Source organism: Galeopterus variegatus, unplaced genomic scaffold (genome assembly GCF_000696425.1).
Source record: "Galeopterus variegatus unplaced genomic scaffold, G_variegatus-3.0.2 Scaffold191, whole genome shotgun sequence".
Classification (NCBI taxonomy): domain Eukaryota; kingdom Metazoa; phylum Chordata; class Mammalia; order Dermoptera; family Cynocephalidae; genus Galeopterus; species Galeopterus variegatus.
The window spans coordinates 782,834-788,228 of NW_007726302.1; the positions used below are offsets into that span (position 1 = coordinate 782,834).

Here is a 5,395-nt window from a genome sequence, read left to right on the forward strand (position 1 = left end):
TGTAATTTTTGACATTAATCAAGTTTTCAGGGGAGGGAGAGGCTTTCCTTGCAGATATGCATGGAAGGCCAGGATGATGAAACTGAGCCCAGAATGGCAGAGGTTGGGGGAATGACATGTCTGTATCAGACAGGATGGGCTGGGTTATGCCATAGAAACAACTCCCACATCTCAGTGGCTCAAAACAAGGTTTATTTTTCACTTATGCTACATAAACAATGTGGGGTTGGCTGTGGGAAGAGAAAAGAGAATGCAGTGAATTCCATATTGGTTCTTAACATTTCTATGTAGAAGTGACACTCTTTCTTCTTCTTACGTTACGTTCATTATGTTGGCCAGGGAAAGTCATAATGCCACAGATAACTTCAAACGTGCCCAAAAGATGCAGGAGCAGGAATAGGGTGATTAGGACTAATAAGTACCTCCATGGTCTGTAAGGGGTAGACACTTGATCGTGAAGAGGGTACAAATACCCACTACCTTTCCTTCTTGTCCCTTCCTTTTGAGAAGAGAACATTTTTAAAGGACAAAGGCTGCTGAAAAACTCCCACAGTTGATGATAATCTGGAGGAAAAGCACATTTCAGAACATATTTGGATCTTTCCATCTTGAAAGGGAATTTTTTGTATAGTTTTAAATGACCACACTTGATTATATCAGATAATTTAAAACATTTTAGTGATGATGAAACATGGCAAGTGAAGATTATGGTTTCCTGAAGAGTTTCCCTTAAAAGCCAAGGGGAGGAAAATCCCTGCTGTGCAGCACTGCCCAACATTCCCAGTGACATGAGGAGGGAACCTTCCAAGGAAACAAGGGGCAGGGGGTCACAGAGGAAAGCATAACCTATGGATTCCTAAGTGCTATGAATTAATGAAAAGACATTTTTGTAGTACTCCAAAATGTTCCACTGTCAAGGTTAGTTCTTGCTAGGGCAGAGAATATGATAAAACACCACCTGCAGTTGTTGGAATGGGATTTTTACAGTGTGACCACAGCCTGGAGTTCCATGTTGGACACGTCTTTGAAGCTGATCTTGGATTCTTGTTGCATAATCTCCCGCCCCTGCCTCCCTCCGCAAAGAGGAAAAGAGATAGAGAATTAACAAGGTAAATTAATAAGTACTGGTGGGTTACGAAGAAAAAAAAAATCCACCAGCATAAATCCAGTGAACTATGATATAGCCTACTGTCAGGGCAGTGACATCTATTGGAGTGTTTCCCCAATTTCTCTCTTTTATAAACTGTTCAGAGAACTGTCTTCTGGCTCCCACTGTCCATAGCTGCTGGGGTGAGCAGTGGACACAAGGTGGGCCTTAACCTTGACCAATCTGGTTGTCTCTGTGCAAATTTAGAGCTCAGACTATTTTTTAAAATAATTATGTTTAATTTTTTTTATTTGAAACAATCTTAAACTTACAGAAAAGTTGCAAGGCAGTACCGATATCTTTGTTTTTTTTCTAAACCATTTGACAGTAAGCTGCCAACTCATGGCCCATCACCCCTAGAAAAGTTAGTGTTTATTTCCTTCTGACAAAGACATTATCCTATATTACCAAAATTTTGTCATTGAAATCAGGAAATTAACACTGATACATCATTATCAGTTAATCCTCAGGCCCCATTCAAGTTCCACCACTGTCCCAATAATATCCTTTATAGCAAAAAGGTCCAGTTCACAATCATTCATTACATGTCTCTTTATTAGAGCTTGGACTATTTCAAGAATTTTGAAAGTAAGGGATACACAGTAAAACAAAAACATATAAGCAGGTATCTAGGGAAAAGTATGTCTCCCCTCCCCTCTGGCCCTCAGAGGCAATCCCTGTTACCAGTTTTTCAAGTGTACTTCCAGATCATCTACCATACACATGCATACAAGTGTGCATTTTTGGGCCGGCCTGTGGCTCACTCGGGAGAGTGCAGTGCTGATAACACCAAAGCCACCGGTTCGGATCCTATATAGGGATGGCAGGTTCGCTCACTGGCTGAGTGTGGTGCTGACAACACCAAATCAAGGGTTAAGATCCCCTTACCGGTCATCTTTAAAAAAAAACCCCCGAGAAAAAACAAGTATGCGTTTTTGAAGAGGTATGCTAAGCCACTCTTAGCTCAGGGAAAAATAAAATCAGATATAGGAGTTCCTCCTAATGTTGAATATCTATTAAGAACTTTATTGCTTGCCATCAAGACAAAGATTTTAACCAGCCAGGCGCCAAGAACAAAACAAAACAAAAAACCACAAAAGACAAAGGTTTTTTAAAAAGTTTTGAAATGGATACATTTTCCCAGATTTTTAACATGAAAGTCATTGTTCACTTGGAGAAGATAAAAATTCTTCTATTATCAGTAGATTTAACATTATACTTCTCTCTTTATAGACATTAAGGATCTTTTGTCAGTAAGTTGTTTCAAATGCTTGGAACATCTTCCAGATTATTAACTAAGTCATAAAATATTAGTGTGAAACAATTTTTAAAAATTGTTTTAAAAATTGTATTGGTTGGTATATAACATTAAAAAGTACATTTACTAAGCTGTTCTTAATGTTGCATTGTATACAATACTGTCAATTTGTTATATAATAACACATTTTTATCTTAATGGCACCAAGGTGAAAAATTCAAAATGCATTCCTGAATCTTAAATATAAGGCAAAAACTTTTTTTTTTTTTGAAGTCTGATCTTTTTTATTTGTTACTCTTTAAAAATCTTATTTTTGACTGGGCTCAGAAACAGAAGCTCTCAGAGGGGACAGCCTATGTCTCTTGGCAATCTGTTCTTGGAGTTTTTTCTTGGCCTCCTTCATTCTCTTGGCCAAAAGTTTAGAATATTTTATGGTCTCTTCTTTATTTTTCTTGGCGTGCTGTTTCTTCAGAGCAACATGCCAGTGTTGGTGTTACGGGACACATGGAGTAGCAAGATGCTGAATCTTGGGTGCTTTGGTTCTAGGTTTCTTACCTACTTTGTTTAAAGACTTTTTTACAACATACTAGCAGACATCATCTTCTTTAGAGAAATTGAAAATTTTGTGGATTCTTTTGGGCCCCAGGCAATCAGGGACCATGGTATGTCAGTCCAGGAATATCCTTCTCTCCTTTTTTTTTTTTTCCACAATAACCAAGTGGGGAACACTCCGATTGGCATCCACAATGCAACTCCTAACAGATTCGCGCTTCCATTCTCCAGCTCTCCTTGGTCTATAACAGGAATGCCCCTTACTCAGTAGCAGGCAGACACCGCCATGGGGCAAGACACCCTGCTTCACAGGGAAACCTTGTTTCTCATTCCCACCACTGATTCGGACCACATAAGCCTTCCATTCTTCACCCAGAGCATCAGGGGCAACCTCTGGGGCCATACACTTCTTGTAAAAAGTGCGAAGTTTGCATTCATTGTCCACTTCAATGAATTTCTGGCAGCCAGTCAGCGGCTAGGAAGGAGATATGCAGCTTCATCTTGAAGTAGCTGATGGCCTCCCTCTTTTTTTTTTACACTTCTTGTAAAAAGTGCGAAGTTTGCATTCATTGTCCACTTCAATGAATTTCTGGCAGCTAGTCAGCGGCTAGGAAGGAGATATGCAGCTTCATCTTGAAGTAGCTGATGGCCTCCCTCTTTTTTAAAAAACTGATGGCCTCCCTCTTTTTTTTTTAAAAAATAACATAAAAAATGGACCTATAACTTAAAATGTGGAAATTCTGGTGTGGTCATCTTATTTCACTTGCCGGATGGGCTGAGGACAGAGGCCTGTTGGCAGCAAAATGCATAGAACAAGATGAATCGAGGGTAACGGGGTGAGTGAAGGAGAGTTTCTGACAATGTTCTAGTTATGCTCCCAGTCCCTTCATGAGCTCTGATTACTTTCTTGCCTTTGGATTCTGTGCTATGAGACTGCACAGGGTTATAATAAATATCCCCATCACGCCTTTTTAAGTTTTTGCTTAAGCTAGTTTGAGTTGGTTTCTGGGATGTGTAACATTCCTAAGGGAATGGATAGGGAAACTGAGATTCACTCAAATCCAAAGAACTCTGAGGGAACATGGTTCCTGGGTTGTTTCTGAAATTGCTTGAGCTCTCCAGAAGAACTATATAATTTTCTGAGAATATCAAGTCTAGATAATGGATCCAAATGGAGGAACACATGTAAATCAACTCCTTGTTTTCAGAGTTTTTCTTTAGTCAAATAATGAGCTGCTGTTAGAGTAAAACTGTTCCATCTTTTTTTTTTTTTTCAAAAAAGGTGACTGGTGAGGGGATCTTAACACCTGACTTGGTGTTGTCAGCACCACGCTCTCCCAGGTGAGCCCTGGGCCGGCCCTACTGTTTCATCTTTTTGAGTTGTTCTACTTATAACTAAAATGTCTTTCCTAACTCTTAGTCTAGTTCAATAATTTTTTTAAAATGTTAATGCTCTGGGCCGGCCCAGTGGCGCACTGGATAGTGCACCGCTTGGGAAGTGCGGCGGCGCTTCCGCCCGAGGGTTCGGATCCCACATACAGACCTGTTCCCGCTCACTGGCTGAGCGAGGCACGGGAGCAACACCGAGGGTTGCGATCCCGTTGCCGGTCCCCGGTCCGGTGCGGGGGCAACACTGAGGGTTGCGATCCGTTGCCGGACACGGAAAAAGACAATAGACAAAAAAAAAAAAAAAGTTAATGCTCTTTACTGACCACTCCTTGCCTTGCTCATCAGATGAACTCTGTGAAGGGTACATAATTTCTTACTGGTCTAAGAGAAAAGACATTGCTAATTAATTTCAGATTTTAGTAAAATGAGGTTCAAGAAACTAGTGACAGGCTGCTCAAGACAAAAGCGTGTGTAGTGATGAAGGATAATGACTGAATCTCAATTTTAAAAACTTCAGGAAAACAGCTCATGGCCCCAGAGCAGGCATTTCTCACAACTTCCCCTTACACAATACAATTTGTTAGTCTATTTGCTTTGGCACTATCACCCGGTGTGGAGTTTGCATCTCCACATTTTGGCAAAATCTGGGTAATGTGGAACCCACACTTAAGGCTGGGCACAGACTCTTACTCACACTTTCTCATTTTCCCATAGGCCTGATTCTGGTTTGCTGTTGGCAACTGCTCCTTTATAAACTTTTAGAGGAAGGTGATAATGTGAACCCAGAGATGCTGAAAATAGTTTGTAAATCTAATGCCAATAGTGCTTGTAGAACAAAGGGTCCCAGCTGCCTTTTAAGGGGGTTTGTCCCATTTCTTTTGACTCTTGTCCACATTCAGAAATCTGGGAACCTTACAGTATTGAGCATCCTATTCCAGCAATTTCAAGTTGCAAGCACTCTGACCACAATGTAACTTAGAGTTTCTTTAAGAATATGGAGAAATGATCTGCAATAGTCTGAAAATAGGGCAAAATAGTCCATAAAGACT

At 40.4% G+C, this 5,395-nt stretch overlaps 1 pseudogene; it reads right to left on the reverse strand.

The window, feature by feature from the left end:
* Positions 1-2,712: 2,712 nt before the first annotated feature.
* Positions 2,713-3,589, reverse strand: LOC103583449 (annotated as a pseudogene).
* Positions 3,590-5,395: the final 1,806 nt, after the last annotated feature.